This window comes from Zea mays, chromosome 5 (assembly GCF_902167145.1).
Source record: "Zea mays cultivar B73 chromosome 5, Zm-B73-REFERENCE-NAM-5.0, whole genome shotgun sequence".
NCBI classification, from domain to species: domain Eukaryota; kingdom Viridiplantae; phylum Streptophyta; class Magnoliopsida; order Poales; family Poaceae; genus Zea; species Zea mays.
Genome location: NC_050100.1, coordinates 81,329,277 through 81,352,040, shown reverse-complemented (window position 1 = coordinate 81,352,040; position 22,764 = coordinate 81,329,277).

Below are 22,764 nucleotides of genomic sequence, written 5' to 3'. Positions count from 1 at the left end.
GCAAGGACTTGAGAAAGGCCTAGTTGTTGAGGAGGAGCAGCAAGGGCGCCCACAACAGGAAGGAGATCAAGTCCGACTCGACTGCGATTCCATCTCGGGTTCCAGGACCAGTCTGCACTAAAATGGACGTCCAAGATGCATCCGGACTCCGATTATGACGGACTTGATATGGTTGGAAAGATAAGGAGATTATCTAACCAACCCAACTGGTTCCACCCTAAAATTCGGCCGGAGTCAACGGGAATCGTTGAAACAAGTCAGCGTTCAGATTCTGTTTTGGTGCTGCGACACCGTCTGTTGGGCCGTTGGGCCGTGTATCGCGTCGGAGCCCATTAGGGGCGCGTCCAGGGGTCACGCACGCCCTAATACTCTATTTATTCAGCAGCCGCCGCCACATTAGGGTGGGGTTTTCCTTAAGTTTAGATCTGTCGAGAACAGCCGCCGTAGATCGGTTTGTGAGACCCCAACTTGTGAGCTTAATCATTCATCCGCAATATTCTAGATTGTGTTCTTTCTTGTTCTTGCTTGTGTCTTCGATTCGCAGGCAAGGATTAGCCTTCGTGGCGAGGTCAATCGCGCAGCGCACGGTTGATAACCAGAGGAGAAGTGCTGCTGCGATTGCGGGGTTCTAGTCGTGTTGATTGGAAGCCAGATCGTCTATGTGACATCTCCACCAAATCGATAGTTATCTTCACCAGATGAAAGATCGGGCACCCCCGTTCCTATCAAGTGGTATTTAAAGACTCAGGTATTACCGTCAGGCTTACCCTAGTTTAGTTTAGGTTTTTCATCCTATAACTTCAGATAATTGCCATACAAAAAAATTCCGTTGTCCTATAACCATGTTTAGCCTTGCAATTTCGTTTCAGATTGCTTTGTTGAATTTGTGTCCGTGTTCGAGTCTTATTGCTGGTTTAGGTTGTGTCGTAATCGTAGTTCAACCGCTCCATCGCTGTTATTTGTTTCCGCCGCTAGCCCATCCACCTTACCCAGATTACAAGTCGAGACACCACATTACTCGATTTGCCCTCGCTAGCCGCCTTGTGTGAATTCTCGCCACGCTAGCCCTAGATTAGGTTGCAAACCGCATTGCATTGCAGCCCTCCTTGTTTCATCATCTGGCGCTTACCTATTTCTTATACCAGGGAGGTTTGTGCCCCTGTGCTCTATAGCCGCCACTACGGTTCCTACCAATTTGTGCCCTGAAAAACCATAACTTGAGGTACCTTCCATAAAACGGGCGTAACTTTTCTCTTGGTGCTCCGTTTGAGCTCAAATTTTTACAGCAGATTCCTGACTCAATTCTGGGGTGACCCAAACTGGCCTATGGCCTGTTTGGTTCGGTCAAAGAATTCAAAACAAATCAGGAAGATAATTAAAAAAATTGTTTAAGTGTTTTCAGGAATTTTAGAGATCCTTTGTGAATTTCTCTAGGCCACAATACAACTCTGTTTCAAGTGAAATTTTGTGTGCTTCCATCAATTGTGATTTTGGATCAGTGATAAAAAATTCAGAATATTTCAAGCTCGTTTGCTGATACTCCTTTGGAAACGCGCCTTTGATTTCTACTAGTGCTGAAAAATCTGCGCTATTTACAGAACTGCCATTCTGCTAGTTTGTTACTTTTATCTTGTTGTGCTTCGATAGGACACGTCTTAGCCAGCAATTGTGACTTGTGCTTTGGACACTTATTGAACTTCGCTAATCTGCACTCGATTTTGTTCCACATTCACATACATATTGTGCCTGTCCTACAACTCCACATACTATATCTTCTGATCAATACAGATTTGACCTTGCAATCGCGGTTTCACTACCACTTGGTAAGTATCACGAACCAGCCTCCGATTGTACCATTCTTTGCTTGTATTTCGTCAGACACTTGTAAGAGCTTGGTAAGATACATTAGAGTGTGTTCTTGTGTTCCACCCGAGAGGAGCGTGTAGTGAGATTATTAGGGATAACCTTCACCGTTTGTTTTTTGTTTTTGTGTTTCGATGGCAGGCGACGACGAAGAAGCAAGAATCCCTACAGACTTCGATGAATGTGTTAGGCACCAAGATCTTGAGGCAAACAACAAGCTCCTGAAGGAGCAAATGGAGGAGACGGTCCACAAGTCAGTGCATGGTGCCTTCATTAACATGGACCTTGGTAGGACTTACGAGAGGCTGGATCGACGATTGTCCCAGATCGTCGACAGACTTGCTGTGTTGGAGACGCAACAACAAGCACCGCCACCACCTCCTCGTCCACGTCTTCCCGATGATGCAGTGATTGATGAAGAAGGTAATTATGATGAAGCGGCCACCAGAGATTTGCGCCTCCATCGTCGTCTTCATCAAAACACAGAAGGTATGCCACATCGCCAGCAAGGTAATAACAATCGTGCTCCTGACGACCCTTATGCTAAGATTAAATTTTCTATACCATCTTTTTCGGGTCATTATGATGCTGATGGATATCTTGATTGGGAGATGACGATAGAACAGAAATTTGCTGCCCACCTTGTACCTGAATGACATCAAGTTAGACAAGCCACTAGTGAATTTAAAGATTTTGCTATTGTTTGGTGGACTGGTCTAGTTGGGGATGGTAGAGCACCTACGACTTGGGAAGATCTTAAGGTAGCTATGCGCGATAGATTTGTTCCCCCATCTTATCATAGAGAACTGCGTAAGAAATTGATGCGTTTAGAGCAAGGGGATAAATCTGTTCAAGATTATTATGCTGAGCTTCAGAAGGGATTGCAACGTTGTGGGATAGTAGAGGGACATGAGGACGCTCTTTGCCGTTTTTATTCAGGTTTGCGGCGTGACATTCAGGACATTGTGGATTACAAAGATTTTAACACTGTCAACAAGTTGTTCTAGTTTGCTATGCTTGCAGAGAAAGAATTGCAGGGACGCCAACATCGACCTAGGACTACTTTTGGCACCCCCTCTACATCATGGACGCACACACCTGCCTCGAGTCATACACCTTCGACCACTACAGCGCCCACACGACCTCCCTCGACACCTTCTGCACATGTTGGTAAACTTCCTTTGTAGGTACCCGCTAAGAAACAGAATTCACCAGCACCTGCAGCACCTTCCAGTGGTCGTTCTTCGGGTATTATTTGCCACCGCTGTCATGGGATTGGTCATGTGAAGAAGGATTGCCTGAGTCAGCGAACATACATTGCTATGGATGATGGCTACATTAGTGCTTCCGACGGTGAGGGCGACGATGATGACTCCAGTGATGTTGCTGCTAATGATGATGCCATACTTGGTGCTGATGCTACGGTGAACCTTCGAAGCATCATGGTGCAGCGTGTTCTTAGTTCTCAGCTTGAACCATCAGAGAAGCAGCAACGCCATAATTTGTTCCAGACTTTCTTCTCCATCGAGAATCGGCGTGCACGTGTTATTATTGATGGTGGAAGCTGCAATAATTTGGTGAGTTCAGATTTGGTCAAGAAGCATGGCTTGACCACACGTCCACGGCCACATCCATACCACATTCAATGGATCAATGATTCAGGCAAGGTTAAGGTAACACATATGGTACGAGTGCATTTCTCCATTGGTATGTATTCTGATTATGCGGATTGCGATGTAGTACCTATGGAAGCTTGTTCTCTTTTGTTGGGTAGACCTTGGGAATATGATACTGATGCATGTCACCATGGTAGGAGTAATACATACACTTTTAGGCATAAAGATAAAAACATTACTTTGCTACCTTTGACTCTTACTGAAATTGTACAAGCTAATAAAGATAGAGCTGCAAATACCCATAAGGAACCAACTAATGAGACAGAAATTCAGCAACAAATTAAATTGAAAGCTCCTATCATGCTTGCTACTAAATATGATCTTCTTGAAACTCATGCTACTGATGCTTGTTGCTATGCCTTGGTTTGCAAAGATGCTTTCTTTTCTATTGATGATATTGCTAGCACTTTGCCTGCATCTGTGACTAACCTTTTGCAGCAGTTCCGAGATGTTTTTCCCTCTGAGTTACCTCCAGGACTTCCTCCCATTCGTGGGATTGAGCACCAGATTGATTTGATTCCTGGAGCGAGCTTGCCCAACCGTGCTGCATATCGAGCAAATCCTGAGGAGACTAAGGAGATTCAGCGCCAAGTCCAAGACCTTTTGGACTGCGGGTATGTACGTGAGAGCCTTAGTCCTTGTTCTGTTCCTGTCATTTTGGTTCCAAAGAAAGATGGTAGTTGGCGCATGTGTGTAGATTGTAGAGCCATTAATAACATCACTATCCGGTACTGTCATCCTATTCCTCGATTAGATGATATGCTTGATGAGTTAAGTGGTTCTAAAATATTTTCTAAGATTGATTTGCGCAGTGGATACCACCAAATTAGAATGAAATTAGGCGATGAATGGAAAACTGCTTTTAAAACTAAGTTCGGCTTGTATGAGTGGTTAGTGATGCCTTTTGGATTAACTAATGCCCCTAGTACTTTTATGCGTTTGATGAACGAGGTTTTGCGCCCATTTATTGGAAAATTTGTGGTGGTTTATTTTGATGATATCTTGATCTACATCACTTGTTTATCTGAACATCTTGACCATCTACGTGCTGTTTTTTATGCTTTGCGCGCCTCGCGCTTATTTGCTAACCTTGACAAATGCACCTTTTGCACCGAACGTGTATCGTTTCTTGGCTATGTTGTCACTACACAGGGTATTGAGGTTGATGAGGCCAAGGTGCATGCTATTCAGAGTTGGCCAACACCATCGACGGTGACACAAGTACGGAGTTTTCTTGGACTTGTAGGATTTTATCGTCGTTTCATGAAGGATTTCAGCACCATCGCTGCCCCATTACATGAGTTGGCCAAGAAGGGTGTTTCATTTAATTGGGGGCAGTCACAAGAGGATTCTTTTGCTCTTTTAAAAGAGAAGCTTACTCACGCGCCACTACTCCAACTTCCTGACTTTCGTAAGACTTTTGAACTCGAATGTGATGCAAGTGGAGTTGGCATTGGTGCTGTTTTGATGCAAGGAGGTAAACCCGTTGCATATTTTAGTGAAAAATTGAATGGGCCTGTTCTTAATTATTCTACTTATGATAAAGAATTATATGCTCTCATACGATCTTTGCAAACATGGAAACATTATTTGTGGTCTAAGGAATTTGTTATTCATTCGGATCATGAGTCACTTAAGCATCTTCGTAGTCAAATAAATCTGAACCTTAGACATGCTAAGTGGGTAGAAATTTCTTGAAATGTTTCCTTACATCATTAAATATAAAAATGGGAATGATAATGTGATTGCCGATGCTTTGTCTAGACGCTATGCTATGTTGTCTCAACTTGATTGTCATATTTTTGGACTTGAAACAATTAAGGGACAATATGCTTTTGATGATGATTTTAAAGAGGTTACATTAAATTGTAAAGAGGGCCATACATGGAATAAATTTGTGCTAAATGATGGATACTTGTTTAGAGTTAACCGCCTATGCATTCCAGTTGGTTCGGTTCGTCTTTTGTTGTTGCAGGAAGCGCATGGTGGTGGTTTGATGGGTCACTTCGGTGCCAAGAAGACGGAGGCTGTGCTGTCCACACACTTCTTTCGGCCTCGAATACTGTGTGATGTTGAGCGCTTTGTAGCAAGATGCACGACGTGTCAAAAAGCTAAGTCCCGATTGAACCCACATGGTTTGTATATGCCTCTTCCTATTCCTTCAGTTCCGTGGGCGGATATTTCTATGGATTTTGTTTTGGGATTGCCTAGGACGAAGAGGAGGAGCGATAGTGTTTTTGTTGTGGTTGATCGTTTCTCTAAGATGGCACATTTTATACCTTGTCACAAAACGAATGATGCCATTCATATTGCTAACCTGTTTTTCAAAGAGATTGTTCATTTGCATGGTATGCCTTCTACTATTATTTCAGATCGTGATGTAAAATTCTTGAGTCATTTTTGGCGTACTCTATGGAACAAATTGGGGACAAAATTGTTGTTTTCTACTTGTCATCCCCAAACTGATGGACAAACAAAAGTTGTGAATAGAACATTGTCTGCAATGCTGCGAGCAATATTGAAGAAAAACTTGAAAATGTGGGAAGAGTGTTTGCCGCATGTGGAGTTTGCATATAATCGGGCGGAACACTACACCACCAAGGTAAGTCCTTTTCAGGTAGTGTATGGTTTTAACCCTCGTGCTCCTATTGATCTTTTGCCTCTACCTACTACCGAGCAAGTACATAGTGATGCTAAGGAGCGTGCTGACTTTATTTTGAAACTTCATGCTTCAACTAAAGCAAACATTGAAAAGATGACCGAAAATATAGAATTGCTGGTAGTCAAGGTAGAAAACAAGTTAAGCTTGAAGTGGGTGATTTAGTGTGGTTGCACTTGAGAAAAGATAGATTTCCAGAGTTAAGAAAGTCTAAATTGATGCCACGTGGTGCTGGTCCATATAAGATTTTGGAGAAAATATATGATAATGCATATAAACTTGAGTTGCCTCCCGAGTTCCGGGTTAGTCCTACATTTAACATTGCAGATTTGAAACCGTATTTGGGAGAAGAAGATGAGCTTGAGTCGAGGACGACTCCACTTCAAGAGGGGGAGGATGATGAGGACATCACTTCTATACATACAATAAATGGAACGATAACACGATCGCGTGCACGACAGCTAATTCTCCAGGTACGTTCTACCCTAGTCAATTGTGTTTCAAAGCTTACGCTTGGGGTCATGGATGTTTTAATGATTAGGAACCTTGGAGAGGACCATCAATGAATTGGGAAAGGCCTAGTTGTTGAGGAGGAGCAGCAAGGGCGCCCACAATAGGAAGGAGATCAAGTCCGACTCGGCTGCGATTCCATCTCGGGTTCCAGGACCAGTCTGCACTAAAATGGACGCCCAAGATGCATCCGGACTCCGATTGCGACGGACTTGATATGGTTGGAAAGATAAGAAGATTATCTAACCAACCCAACTGGTTCCACCCTAAAATTCGGCCGGAGTCAACGAGAATTGTCGAAACAAGTCAGCGTTCAGATTCTGTTTTGGTGCTGTGACACCGTCTGTTGGGCCGTTGGGCCGTGTATCGCGTCGGAGCCCATTAGGGGCGCGTCCAGGGGTCACGCACGCCCTAATACTCTATTTATTCTGCAGCCGCCGCCACATTATTGTGGGGTTTTGCTTAAGTTTAGATCTGTCGAGAACAGCCGTCGTAGATCGGTTTGTGAGACCCCAACTTGTGAGCTTAATCATTTATCCGCAATATTCTAGATTGTGTTCTTTCTTGTTCTTGCTTGTGTCTTCGATTCGCAGGCAAGGATTAGCCTTCGTGACGAGGTCAATCGTGCAGCGCACGGTTGATAACCAGAGGAGAAGTGCTGCTGCGATTGCGGGGTTCTAGTCGTGTTGATTGGAAGTCGGATCGTCTGTGTGACATCTCCACCAAATCGATAGTTATCTTCACGTGACGAAAGATCGGGCACCCCCGTTCCTATCAAAGGTATTATCCTACCCCCTCAATCAAAAAAGAAGGGAATATACTCGCATAGTAGGGTGCCTAAGATCATATATTCTTTATACAAAATAATTATCATTAGAATGACGATTAGATATGTCTATATATTTTTGAGTCATATATATTAGAAGTGAAAGACACAAATGGAAGACACATGTGACGAGTAAAATCTATGTTCTCATTTCATTGATCTCATGGTACATATATATATACAATACGAAAGTGTACATCGAAGGGGTGTGATGAAAGGGTGTGACCCCTTCGTCAAACAACTACCAATGGTGGTTATGGTGTTGATCACCAATAACAGATTTTCAACACTCCCCCTAGATCAACTCCATCAATAAGATCAATGTATTGATTAATTCGTCCAAAAATCATGTGGGAAAATGAGAAATACATAATTGGATAAGCCACTAAAACTCCTTCAAACCCAATGGAAAAATAAGGAGAAAATGGTATGGCATACTGTGTCATTGCTCGATCACAAACCCATATGAGTTTATGGAGCAATGCATGTATTTGATACCATCTCAACAACCCTTTTTTAGGGGAGAGGATATGACATGACATGTCTTGAATATCTCCCTTAAAACCCTAATGGGGAAAATAGAAGATATGACATATTCTTATATTGATATTGTCTCCTTAAAAACTTTATATGAGAAACCTTGTAAGGAAAACTCATAAAAGGAAAAAGAGTACAATATAATGTATGAATAGGTTATAGTCCGTGAGGAGGATCCCCCTGAATCTTGCAAATTCCAAAGTTATCGCATACCAATTGTGGCATAACCTCCCAAGTTATTGAGCCCACATGCACCTGCCCTTGTCTCAAAGACCTTAGACGACTATGCATGTGCACCAGATAACTTAACAGGATCCGTCCGAGTGTCCTAGGGACCCCGGATAAACCACTTACAACAAGGATCACAAGATTAAGTAAACACAAATCACAGACCAACATTTGCAGCGGAATTTCTTTATTACAAAAGTTACAAGTTACAACAAATTTACATTATGTTGGGGACTTGTTCACAAATACTATGAGTTAAGAACAAGGCAACACAAAAAAAATGTTAAACGTTAACGACCTTCGTCCCTCGAGGCATTATTTCCCTTAGGATATAATAGTCTTTGGACGAAGGTTGTGAAGGACATACCTTCATCAGTGCAGTGTATGATAATGAAAAGAGAATCATATGAAATGTAAAGGACACATGAATAATTATATATCATTATCAACTCATTTCTATTTTATTATCATAGAAAAATAGAAATGATATCAAGTTACAAATGTACCTTCGGCTTGAAAGAAGGTAAGGGTACAAGCGTGACGCAAAAGCAAATGTCAAGTCAGCCTAAATAGTACGAGAGCACTGTTCATCTATTTATAGGCACGGGATGCAGCCCATGTAAAATTACACTCATGCCCTTTACATTTGCTAATGACTCTATAGTAATCCATCGAGGCCCAAATAGCCTTTTCCCTTTTAAGTCGGTTCCCCTTTCTGCTATCATGCCGAAGGTCCCCTACGCATAGCTTCGGCTCTGTGCCAACCTTCGCATTCTTTGTACTTCTTCATATTGTGGTTCTGATCCGAGTCCGAAGGTACCTGTTCATGTATTATACTTCAGAAACATTGTTAAGTCATTTTTTGAGGACCTTGAGAAGACGAAGGCCCCCAACAGTAGCCCCTCGCAAGGTTAATTTGTTAGAATAACGAATTCAGATTGCAATATGGACGATGGCCCTAAGCCGAAGGTCCGAAAAAACACCTTCCCTTTGCTAGAATAGCAACAGTCAATGACAGACGGGACCCTCCAACTTGGAGTGCGCTGGGCGTATAAATAAGAACTCACCCCGAGCACATTTGGTACGCCTGCTTTGCTTTGCTTGATTTCTTAGCTCTTGCTTTCCAACAGTTGCTTAGTTTCTTAAATTTTTTAAGCTTCGGATTTAAGGACATATTTTCGTCAGTTCCGAAGATAAAATGTCTCAAGATAAGAAGACAGTTGCTGAAGCGAAGCTAACCGAAGAGGAGAAACTTCTTGAGGAAAAGACTGCTGGATTCATCGAGTCAATTGCAAAGACCAACACAGAAAAGATTACAAAAGAAATTCTAAAAGGCTTATCTGAAGATACCGATGACAGTGATAGTTATGATGCAGAAAGCGGGGGCAAAGACTCCGAAGATCGGCCCTGGCGACCAAGTCACGCAGTCTTTGGGAAATCGACTATCAGACAAAGTCATCTTGATAACATGAGAGGAAGGTATTTTTGAGACATATCTATTGTGAGGGCTGACAACGGAGACATGACTGTTCCTGTTCCTTAAGAGAATAAAGTCGTAATCTACCAAAGCTTCTTCAAGGCTAGGCTTCGATTCCCCTTAAGCAGATTTGTGGTTGAAGTTCTAAAGATATATGAGATTTTCCTTCACCAGATTACCCCCGAAGCAATTATCAGAATGGGGATCTTCGTCTGGGCCGTGAGGAGTCAAGGTTTGGAGCCAAGTGCAAAATGTTTCTGCAGCATGCACAAACTTTTATATGAGACGAAGCCCTAGGGTAAGGAACAGTATCATAACAATTTTGGTTGCTACAGCTTCGTTGCTCATTCAGGCTCAAGCTGCCCAGTGCCAACCTTTCGGAAGAGATGGCCCGGAGTCTGGATGAAAGAATGGTTCTACGTGAAGAATGCTTTAAAAGCAAGAGAAGATACTAAAGAAATCATCATGCGTCCCATCTGGTGGCGCTTCGGCCTCCGAAAGCTGAAGGTAGAAATTGATGAAGCAGCCGAAGGATGCCGAAGGGCCTTCGACATAGTTTGTTCTTTCATCGGGACAAGGGATTTAGTCCAAGAACACGTGGCCTACAGAATATGGCCATTGGTAGACAACTGGGAGATGCCAAAAGAGACCATCAGCAACCCTAACGAAGGTGGTTTGGTTCGATTAAAATATACCTTCAGGTTTAGAGACCAATTTATCGAACCACATGATGACTGGCTGAAATGTGTTGAAAATACCAATGATGAACTACTTGGGGCCTACTCCAAGTCTGAAGATAACGCACTATCTGCGACCTTCGGGAGCCGAAAAAAGAAGAGGCTAAATAGAGTTTTTGACGCTATTGGATTTATGTATCCTGACTACCGCTACCCGCCACGGGGGCAAAAGAGAAAGAGTGGAACTTCTAGAAAGGATGTTGCTTCAGCTGCCTCGAGCGAGCCCGCGCCAAAGAAGAAAAAGGTGAAGGTTCTTACTCACCGTCCACGCTACATTGAACCGGCCACAGTGCCTGACTTTGGTGGTGAGACCTCTTCGGCTATTGAAGCCGAAGGACCTGCGCTTATGCAGAGGATCAAAGAGCCGGCTACAATGCCAAAGGCTAACAAATTTGAAGAACCAAGACCTGAAGAGACAAAAACATCAGAAATTCTAAGCCCTTCGGTAGGAGTGGAGGTGCCGAAGATACAAAAAGATCTGGCAGCAACCCCAAAGAGAAAAAGGATGGCTAGTGTGTTAGATGTGCTGGAGACGATAAAAACTTCAAGTTCTACTCCAGGAAAAATTGCCAAGGCTTCGAAAGCACAAGTTGAAACCAAAACAAAGCTGACTGAAACCGAAGTTACAATGAGCCGGGCCGATGCTAAAACTGGGCCTTCAGAACCCATCAAAGAGAAATCCTCGGAAATTGGAGAAAAGACAGCGGAGGAAAAAGCTATAGAAAAAATTTTGCATGAAAAATCTGCCGCTTCTACTCCCGAAGCTTTGAAAGAGAACACTGAGTATATTATCCGTCATGCTTCAGGAAAAAATCTTTCTAAAGAAGAAAAGCGAGAAGCTCAATACTATGCCCAGAGACTGAAATATCCAAAGGGGGCGTTGGTATTCAACGGCAGCGAGGAAGAAGATTTCTTGTATTGTCTCCCAGACAACAAGGAGATTTCTGTCTGCCAGGAGATGAGCAGAAGCTTCGGATTCCCGACACTAGAAGACGGGCTTTCGGTGCTATCGAAAGATGAATTGGCCGACAGCTTAGCATATAATAGTTTAAAGGTGTGAGAATGAATTTTTTGTACTTAGTTTTTTTTATTTGCTTATACTTAATACCGCACTTCTTTTGCAGGGCCTGATTCTTAGCAATGCCCTCAGGGCGCAGAAAAGTGCTGAAGACGAAGGATGCACTATAACTCTAAACAATCTTCGTTCCGAAGTAATTGAACTAAGGAACGAAGGTCTTGAAAAAGATAAAATATTAAACTCATTGGTGAACAAAATAAAAGAAGATGAAGCTGTTGGGGACTTGTTCTCAAATGCTATGAATTAAGAACAAGGCAACATAAAATGTTAAATAATAATGTCCTTCGTCCGCTGAAGCATTATTTCCCCAAGGATTTAATGAACTTCGGACGAAGGCCACAGACAGAATATCACGAAGGTCATACCTTCGTGATCAAACACAAAACAATCTGTCGGCATTTCGACCCCGGGGGGTCCCTGGACCGACGAGTAAATTATCGCCGCGTGCCCCAGCCCAGATGGGTTGGCGCGAGATGGAGCACGAAGGGGGGAAGAAAAGGAGACAAGCGTAAAGGGGAAACCCGCGGCCTTCGTGTTTGTCCTGCGCCCAGGTCGGGTGCGCTTGCAGTAGGGGGTTACAAGCGTCCGCGTGGGAGGGTGCGAGAGGCTTGCACGCGTCGTCCCGTCCTCTCCGCGCGGCCAACCTTCTCGTACGAGTGCCCTGGTCCTTCCTTTTATAGGCGTAAGGAGAGGGCCCAGGTGTACAATAGGAGATGTAGCAGTGTGCTAACGTGTCTAGCAGAGAGGAGCTAGCGCCCTAAGTACATGCCGTCGTGGCAGCCAGAGAGGTTTTGGCACCCTGTTCATGTGATGTCGTGGCAGTCGGAGGAGCGCTGGAGCCTTGCGGAAGGACAGCTGTCGGGGCTGTCGAGTCCTTGCTGACGTCTCCTTGCTTCCGTAAGGGGCTGAGAGCCGCCGTCGTCATGGAGCACGTGGGGCGCCATCATTACTTGTTTACCGGGGCGAGCCAGATGGGACGCCGGTCTTGTTCCTCGTAGCCTGAGCTAGCTAGGGGTAGGGTAATGATGGCCCCCCTGTGACGTGGTCGGTCCGAGCCCTGGGTCGGGCGAGGCGGAGGATCCTCTGAGGTCGAGGTCGAGTCTGTCTTCCGAGGTCGAGGTCGAGTCCGAGCCCCGGGTCGGGCGAGGTGGAGTTCGTCGTCTTCCGGGGCCGAGGCCGAGTCCGAGCCCTGGGGTCGGGCGAGGCGGAGTTTGTCGTCTTCCGGGGCCGAGGCTGAGTCCAAGCCCTGGGGTCGGGCGAGGCGGAGTTCGTCGTCTTTCGGGGCCGAGGCCGAGGCCGAGCCCTAGGGTCGGGCGAGGCGGAGTTCGTCGTCTTCCGGAGCCGAGGCCGAGTCCGAGCCCTGGGGTCAGGCGAGGCGGAGCTTCCTATGGCGCCCGAAGCCGGACTTGCCTGCTGTCAGCCTCACTCTGTCGAGCGGCACAGCAGTCGGAGCGACGCAGGCGACGCTGTCCTCTTGTGAGGCCGGTCAGTGGAGCGGCAAAGTGACTGCGGTCACTTCGGCTCTGTCGACTGAGGGGCGCGCGTTAGGATAAGGTGTCAGGCCATCCTTGCATTAAATGCTTCTGCGATACGGTCGGTTGGTGTGGCGATCTGGCCAAGGTTGCTTCTTGGCGAAGACTGGGCCTCGGGCGAGCCGAAGGTGTGTCCGTTGCTTGAGGGGGTCCTCGGGCGAGGCATGAATCCTCCGGGGTTGGCTGCCCTTGCCCGAGGCTGGGCTCGGGCGAGGCGAGATCATGTCCCTTGAGTGGACCGAGCCTTGACTTAATCGCACCCATCAGGCCTTTGCAGCTTTGTGCTGATGGGGGTTACCAGCTGAGATCAGGAGTCTTGGGGGTACCCCTAATTATGGTCCCCGACAGTAGCCCCCGAGCCTCAAAGGGAGTGTTTAATACTCGCTTGGAGGCTTTTGTCGCACTTTTTTGCAAGGGGACCGGCCTTTCTCGGTTGCATTTCGTTTCGGTGGGTGCGCGTGAGCGCACCCGCCGGGTGTAGCCCCCGAGGCCTCGGAGGAGTGGTTTGACTCCTTCGAGATCTTAATGCGTTTCGTGATGCTTCGGCCGGTGTGGTTGTTCCCTCATGCGAACTGGCCGTAGCCCGGGTGCACAGTCGAGTCCCAAGTTCTCGGGCTGGTATGTTGACGTTGTCAACGGTTTGGCCGGAGCCGGGTTTGCGAGAGCAGCCCCCGAGCCTCCGCACATAGCGAGAGGACGGTCAAGGACAGACTCAACTTTTTTACATACGCCCCTGCGTCGCCTTTCCGCAAGGAGGAGGGGGGAAAGCGCCATGTTGCCCTCGGAGGGCGCCGAACATGGTGTCTCCAGCGAGTTGCTAACGGGTAATCCGAGTGGACGCCCATGCCCCATTCGTTAGGGGTCAGCTAGTGGCCCGGAGGCGCGCTCCAAAAGTACCTGCGGGTGATTTGCCGGACCCGGTCCCCTTTTGACGGGGTCCGAGGGCTCGATGCCTCCCTCTGGTGGGATTCCGTTACAAAATCGTTCCCGTTGGTCTCGGAAATGTCCTAGGGTACCTCGGGAGCAGCCCGAGCCTTGGTTATGTATCGAACGTACCCAGGGTCATTCCTCACTCTGCGTCTGAGGCGGCTGTCAAACCCTTCGGGGGCCAGCCTACGAACCCCTGATCAGTAGTGGGCGTGGAGCCCAAGTGGCTTGAGGCGGCCATTGAACCCTTTCGAGGGGCCGGCCTTCGAACCTCTGACCAGTAGTGGGCGCGGAGCCCGAGTGCTCTGAGGCGGCTGTTGAACCCTTCCGAGGGGCCAGCCTTCGAACCTCTGATCAGTAGGGGGGCTCGGGGCCCGCTTCCTTCGTGGAGAAGGATCCCTTTCGGGGTATCCCCTTTCACGGTCCCTGTGGCAAGAGAGAGAAAGAGGAAGTGGAAAAGGATACGAAATCGAATGACGTGGCGCACCTTTTTTGACGCGGTCATTATGGCGAAGGTGAAGCGTCGCCTGCTTCGCCTGCCAAAGGTGCCGCCTGTCCTGCCGCAGAGTTAATGCAACGGGACGAGTGGTTCACGGGGCGGCCGTCGTGCGTGCGCGAGCCATTCGAGGAACGGAACACGGACGCGTCGTCTTCACGCCGTGGGAGAGGGTCCTCTCGATGTCCTAGGAGGGGGCGTGAGCTTGCTGACGACGTGACGGCTGCTTCCGCCCGCCTGCCACCGCCATTACTGTCAGCCCATTTCTGGCCGTATCGACCGTCGCGCCTTCTCCCGCGGCTGACTAACCCATGACCAATGTGCTCGGTTGGCACTGTTGGGTCACGCGCAGGGTCGCCTCGAGTCGCGGCATTGGTTCCGCGACCGAGGAGGCGCGGTACTGGCGCAAGTGGCGGTGCAGTTTCTTGCACGTAGCAACCGGCGCGCCGGTTACATGACGTGTGGGCCTGGGCCTCCATGCTGGACGCGTCGAAGTCGAAAGGGTGCGCCCCCTTGGTGCGGTTGCATGCCGCCTGCATGGCGGTCCGCCCTTTCACCCGCTGGTCTGGGCGAAAGTGGAGGAATGCTCGTAACCGCTGGGCAGTTGCGCGCACCGCGCATGGCGGTTTTGGCTCCTTCTGTCCTGGGCCAGCTTGCACGATGCGTGGGACCCAGCCCCCGTGTCGTATGGGGAGGACCTTGGAGCGTGTTGGAGAAGACTCAGCCCGTGACGGTTGAGGGTGCAAGTGGGGAGAGTTGCCTTTAAAAGGAGGGTGACCCCCTTGAAAGGCAACCATGTCTTCGTGCTCCCCTCATGCATCGCGTCTTTCCACCTTCCGAGCCCCCGGATGGGGGGCGCCCGCAGTCCTTCCGCCTTGTCGTCGTTGGAGGAACACAACTTCACAGAAGTTGGTACCTTTTAGCCATCGTTCGGCTTCAAGGATTTTCATCAGGCAGCCCGGCTGCATCCCCTCGCCGGTGGTCACCCAAGACGGTGACCGCCAGTTCGATGGTGGGGAAAAGCGAGCCGGGCTGCGATCTTGGTCCCGCCCTCAGCTTCAAGGATCTTCATCATCCTTGCTGGGGCGGAGGGCGAGGTGAGCCGGGGCTCTACCTCCCGCACGGGTCAGCTGGCCACCTCTTCTTTCAGCTTCTGGTGGTGGAAACCATCCTCCAGCTCTACGAAGGAGGCGTCCTCCAGCCATGCCGGGGAAGGCGAACTGTTGCTGCCCAGCTAGGATGCAACATTCCATCCTCTGTCCTTGCTTTCGTGGCGAGAATGGGAGCGAGGACCTGCCGGTGCGCTTTGGAGCGGCCCGCGCTTGCTGGTGTGGCGTTGGTGGACAGGCGGACGCCGCTGTTGGTGCTGACGTGGTGGCAGCTGGAGAAAGCTTCTCCGTCGTTGAGGCCGTCGGCGCCGCCTACGGACCAACCTCCGGCTCTTTGGCTTTAATGTCTGGTTCGCGTCCCTTGAGTGGGGACGCGAACGAGAGCCTTCCGGTGGCTGTGTCTGTCCTGGGACCATGGCTGCTGCTGCAGAGGTCGCTGGCGAGTCACCTGGAGCTTGTCACCCCGCAGGCTCTCCGGTGTGGAGGTTGTTCATACCCGCGGGGGCGGAACCGGAGTTCCGTTTGTAATGGCACCTTGAGTGCCGGTGTCTGTTCATTGTGGTTGTCGGGGCCTGAACATGTATGTATTTTTGGCACGGAGCCGTGTTTTTTCCTCATTTCGAGCACTAGGACTCGCCTGTCGGCTAACTGAACCGCTCAACCAAGTGTGAGTTGCCTCGTGCGAAGGTGACGAGTGAGGTATCCGTATCCCGGAGGAGTAGGAGTCCCTCGGCTCGGTCGGCCTTGCTGCCCGAGGCTTCTCTTGCTTAGTTAAAGGAACCCTCGGCCGCTCTCCGATGAGCCGGAGCCGGAGGCAGCGGTGTTAGTGTGGACAGAGGCAGAGTTGGCTCGAAAAGAAGACTTCGTCGGCCGGAGCCTGGCCGGGCCGTCCACTGGCGGGACCAGCGCCGGAGTCGAGTTGCCGAGGCCATGAGCCGGGCTGATGTCCTCGGGGGACAGCTGGCTGAGGCTTCGGGGTGGCCACTGAGCCGTCTGCTCGGGCCGGATTCCTGGAGGAGACCCTGGCGGCGATGGCCCGGGCGTGGTGCTGATGTCGTCCTTCGGAGCAGAGATCCTCCGTCCATGTTGCCGTCCGAGGCTCGGTCGGACTTCGCCGAAGGTGTAGTTGACGCCGAGGGTGCTGCTGCTCCCCCTCCATCAAGGCCCGAGCCTGCAGGATCGGTTTATCTTGTAGTGTGCGTATGTTTTCTGCGGCCGCCGAGGCCCAAACATACTGTCATCGTGTTGTAAAGCTGCGTTTCTTTTCCTCTTGTTTCGAGTATCTGGACTTATTTGTCGGTAACAGAATTGTTTGTCCGAGCGAGAGTTACTTTTCACGGAAGGTGATGAGTGAGGTATCCGTATCCCGGAGGCGTAGGAGTCCCTCGGCTCGGTCGGCCTTGCTGCTTACGTGTACTCTTACTCGTCCGTAGGATTCTGCTATCGATATAGTCGAGAAGGCACGAAAAATCGTTTTGGCAGAAGAGTTTTCGAGCGTGAAGACTTGTTCGGTCCGCGGAATCGCTTATCCGAGCGTGAGTTACTTATCGCAGAAGGTGATGAGTGAGGTATCCGTATCCCGGAGGCGTAGGAGTCCCTCGGCTCGGTCAGCCTTGGCTGCTTACGTGTACTCCGTCGTTTTCAGGATCCCACTTTCGAAGTAGTCGAAAAGTACGAAAGAGGTTCTGGCAGAAAAGATCTTTTCCGAGGAAAATTTTGACGCGGAGGGGGTTCCCCCCTTCTAGCCCCCGAGGGAGGGTCGGGCTTTGCCGAGGCAAGGCTGACCCTTCCTTGATGGTTAGACTTTGTGTGTGAACGAGGTGTACAAACGACTTGAAAGCATCTTAAGGGTAGAAGCGACGTAGCTATCGGATGTTCCAAGCGTTGCTGTAGACCTCGCCTTGACTGTTGGCCAGCTTGTACGTCCCGGGCTTTAGAACCTTGGCGATGACGAACGGCCCTTCCCAGGGAGGCGTGAGCTTGTGCCGCCCTCGGGCATCTTGTCGCAGCCGAAGCACCAAGTCGCCCACCTGGAGGTCTCGGGACCGAACCCCTCGGGCGTGGTAGCGTCGCAGGGACTGCTGATACCACGCCGAGTGTAGTAAGGCCATGTCCCGAGCCTCTTCCAGCTGGTCCAGTGAGTCTTCTCGGTTAGCTCGATTGCTTTGGTCCTCGTAGGCCCTTGCCCTCGGGGAACCGTATTCTAAGTCTGTGGGCAAGATGGCCTCGGCCCCATAGACTAGAAAGAACGGTGTGAAGCCCGTGGCTCGGCTCGGCGTTGTCCTCAGACTCCAGACCACAGAGGGGAGCTCCTTCATCCATCACTTGCCGAACTTGTTGAGGCTGTTGTAGATCCGTGGCTTGAGTCCTTGCAGAATCATGACGTTGGCACGCTCTACTTGCCCATTCGTCATGGGGTGAGCCACGGCGGCCCAGTCCACCCGGATGTGGTGATCCTCGCAGAAGTCCAGGAACTTTCTGCCGCTGAACTGGGTGCCATTGTCGGTGATGATGGAGTTCGGGACCCCGAAGCGATGGATGATGTTGGTGAAGAACGCCACCGCCTGTTCGGACCTGATGCTGTTTAGGGGTCGGACCTCGATCCTGTGGTGGAACTGCCCGAATTATTCCGACTTAAGTGCCTAAGTCCCGCTTTAGAGGCTAGACCATAGTTAAATGGGAATAACCCGTCAATCCCTCGGATCTAGTCCGACGAGGCCACTGACAGGATCAAGTACCACAATCTCACTCGAAGGTGAGTTACAGAGCAAATACAATAAAGCATAAAACCATACATTAAGGAGTATTAAATTATTACATCACCATCGGAGTTTTGCAAAAGTAGTCATCATTGTTCGAGTGCAGCGGAATAAAACTAACGATAGATAAATGGAGGGATGGGGAAGCCTGTCCCATCACTCCTCATGCTCCTCCTCAGCCGAGGCGGGGTCCCACTCGACAGTCCAATCCGGTGGCAAGATGGACGGCCAAGTCACTCTAGCAACCATGTCCTCCAAAGAACCTATAAAATTATGCCACAAGCAAGGCTGAGTATACTAATACTCAGCTAGACTTACCCGGTGTGAGGAGTCTACTCCTCTACCTCTAGACATGCAGCTATTTGGCTGTGGGGTTTGGTTGCCAAAAGCACTAGCTGAGTTTCTAAATCAAGTTTTAACTTTGTCAAATTTAAGTGTGACTCTCTTAAGGCTAAATAGGTACTATCTACTCATACATAGTAGCAAACATTTTTAGCAATCAACATCTTGTATCAACTCATCATATTTCCACTTGTTACTCAATGTAGCAGCATGGATCAAGCAGTCTCATTAGCTGCGAGAAGCAGACTATTCGAATCGAGTTTTTATCCTTGCAAGGTAAACCTAAACACATGACATGCAGGGGCACTCCGTCCCCACACACATCAACAGTCCCCATCGATTCCCCATCAGTAGAGAGGGGCTCACCGCCTTGGCGTACAATGCCTCACTGACCCCGACTGCCGTCGTGCAGTGACCGCACTTGTACCCACCATAACCGGAATGGGAGACCTCGTCTCAGGTCACGTGAGGAGGGCAATCTGCTGCCAGGTTCAATCAGGTACTAGGCTTACCGATTTACCATATTTCTCGGTATATGTTTAGTACGTTCAAACACTTGACTCACGGTACCACACCTTAATCCTTATTCAGATTTTTATCCCGTGGACAACCAATCCCCATGGATTGTTGTCCACAACCAACATCATTATGAGAAGAAAGTGGATACAACCAATTTCCTGACCTCGCGCGAGTGCTAGAAAAATCACTCGACTTCTACCGAGATCCTAATTAATAAAGCAGCTACCTCGACCTAGCATACTAGTATTCATCTCAAAAGGAATCCTGAGTTCATGCAACTAGGGTTTCAACCAACTCCTACACTTAAGTGCACATTCAATCCTACAATCAATAAGTGTAGTAAAATAGCATAAATAACAGGTTATGCATAAACCGGGGCTTGCCTTCCAAAGTAGTGGCAGGCAGATCCTCTGGTGCTGGATCCGGGGCTACCTCCTGAGCAGCTCCTTGCTCCGGCACGAGGACGTACTCTCCATCAGCGAGGTTACAGTCTATCGAAATGCAATGAATATGTATGTCATGATTATGCAGGATTTAATAACATTAAGCTAAAGGAAGAAAAACTAAGTTAGTTGGCAACTTAGGGTTTCTTGGTCATACGTGGCTTTTAGTGGTTTATGCTTATCACTCTAGGTTTAGGTTTTGTTAAGGATAAGCATAGTGGATTGGTATTTCCTTTATATATTTTAGTGGACAATTTACAAAGGGTTTTAGGATGACACTAATTTCCATTATTCATTTTCCCTTTCTTTATTTTCTATTTATGAATTCTAGTGTAGGTTTGAACTACAACAGTGAATTAACTTTTTCAAAAAATTCTGTAAAAATTACAGTGGCTTGCCATTGGTCAATATATCATGTTCTAGGAATTTGAGGTTCAAAATAAAAAGGATATGCTTTAGACAAAAATAATAAAAGTTGTGTAAAAGGGCCACTTTGTACTACAACTCTCAACTAGGAGTGGGTTCTGTCCTAAGGGTTATTTTTGTTGGCACTTAACAGTAATAATCAGCTTCTGTGCCAAAAATCACAGAAGGCTAAGGGATGGTTATTTAGTTGTGATTTTCCAAAGTTTAAGGCCAAAAAGGCACTTTCTACTGCCTTGCTTTTTGAAAAATGTAAAACAACACATTTCATATTTTTCCTAAGTTCTTAATAACAAAACATTAATTATCCCAAGGTTTGAGGTATTTTTGCCTTGGGGTTATTTTTCTAGGGTTTTTCTGAGTTTTCCTTGTTTTCTTAGAATAAAAGGTATCCCAATTATTTTGTACTAAACCAGAGTATAATAGATTTTTCTAGTGAACTACACTGAATAAGTGGACTAACAAAAATATGGGTGCTCCCTGGTTCCTTATTTAAATCATCTTTCCTATTTTCTTTAACTTTAAGTACAATGTGAATTAAATGGCAAACTCTACCTTAATGGGGTGTATAGAGGGGTTTATCATTTTTAAATAAATCAGTAGGTGGTCATGCACTTCTCCAAATTTTCTTAATCTCAGTTAAATAGTGCAACTATTTTTCTTCCTATTATTTAGCTTTTGGCCAAAACAATAATTAAATCAGAACCCTAAAGTATTCTATAGCACTTAGGGGTTTTATATTTTTCTTAAGTAGTTTATATTATTTAAGATCTCACAAATTTGGTTTCACTCAATTTGGATGAATAAAACAGAAGATATGAATTATTTCAAGTTCTGTTTAAATTTTAAATCAGATTTAATAAAAGGTTTCCTGGAAAACCACTTTGCACCGAAGTCCTCGGGTTATTTCCAAACTAACTCTCTCAGTTATACCCTCGCGCTACTATTCATTCGAGTCACTGACATTGCGCAAAACCCCCTAGCTTTCTCTTCTTCTCCCCCGCGGTCCCTCCCTAGGTTTAAACAGTATCCGCGAGAAAGAAAAGGGCGGCGCGGCTTACCGGCGGTGAGAGAGGTCCGGCGAGGGGCGGGGTTGGCTCCGAGAGGTTCTGGCGGTCACAACGGTGTATGGCTCGACGGCGGGGGTGGCCGGAATCGTCCGGTCCACGTACGCAGGCGGGTGCTCTCGTCGGCGGCAGGTTCTCCGGCCAAACCACGGTGATCTAGTTCAATCCAATGACACGGTGAGCTTCACGGGGTGACGTAGAGGCTGTGTGCACAAGGAATCGAAGAATGGAGCAGAGGATTACCCGGTCTACGCTCGCCGGCGGTCGGGTGGAGTCCGGCGACCGTGGACTGGCCTCTCCGGCGAAGCAAACTCCGATTCCTCGCTCGGGGAGCTTCACCGAGGTGTGCTCAGTCTTCTCCGAGGGTCGGACGGGGTTGGGAAGGGTTCTGTTGGCCGGTCTACGGTGGCAGGGGGATCGGGCGGCCGCGGGCACGCCGTGCATGAACAAACGCCGGTGGTTTTGGGCTCCGGTGAGGTCGAGTGCGTGCCGAGGGGTACGGTCAAGGTCCCTGGGGGCTTTATAGGCGCTGGCACGGGCCATGGTGCCGGCTGGGCTTTGGCGCGACGCGGGGCACGCGAGGCGCGCGTCGGGCGTGCTCTGGCGAGCCCAGAGTGCGTCGAACACGTGGCCGTTGTTTTGTGCCCTTGTTCTTGCGCTTGCTGAGCAGCCAAACGTGCGAATCTCGCCCTATGGCTTGTGTAAGATTTCTTCCCTGCACCTAGGGCTACCTAGTTCATGTAAGTTCCAAGGGAAGATCGGGTCTGGTTTAGAAGATATGGTGGCGCCAAGTCTTGTCTGTCTGCACTGTTCAACCCGAGACAAAACAGGTGCCAACTCGTGTCAAACGATCTTGGCTTGGGTTCAAACTCTTCCAGGGGGTTCCTTAGATAATTTGGCTCCTTTTTGTTATTTAGACCCTGGGGTTTTGGTGTCATTAGCTAGGTGAACACCCCTGATCTCTAGATTAGGGCTGATTTTGGACTTAGAGGGAATGGGGGTGGTTCCATAGTGTTCTCCACTTGGGGCTGATTTAGGGGTCTTATAGGGGTATTTTTGTAAAGTTCCTTTACTGTCTTTTGTAAACATTTTGGTACTCTTAAACTTTGGTTAAGTTTTAAATTATGAAATGTGCATTTGCTTGATCTTTCTCTCAACTAAAGGCTTTAAGAGGACCCAAGGTTCAATCCTACCTTGCCCAAGGTGATATTGCCTAAAAGCTTGGGTAATGCTTTGGTCCTTAGCATTTCTTAAATCACTCATGCTTCCAAGGTCTTAGGTGCTCCCTCTCCTCCAAGTCTTAACCACATGTGATAATAGGTATATGTGTCATTAGGAAGCCAGCCCTTGGTAACACCTAGGGTGTTACAGCCCTCCCCCCTTAAAGGAATCTCGCCCCGAGATTATAGGGGGTGTTATGAAGGTGTGCTGGTGTGTTACCCTTCCCTTTATCCAAGTTTCTCTTGTTATCTGCTCTTCGAATGTCATTCTCTTTGCAACTTCAGAAGGAAGTCCTTTTTAAGTTAAATCCACAACTTAGACTACCCTTGTCATCT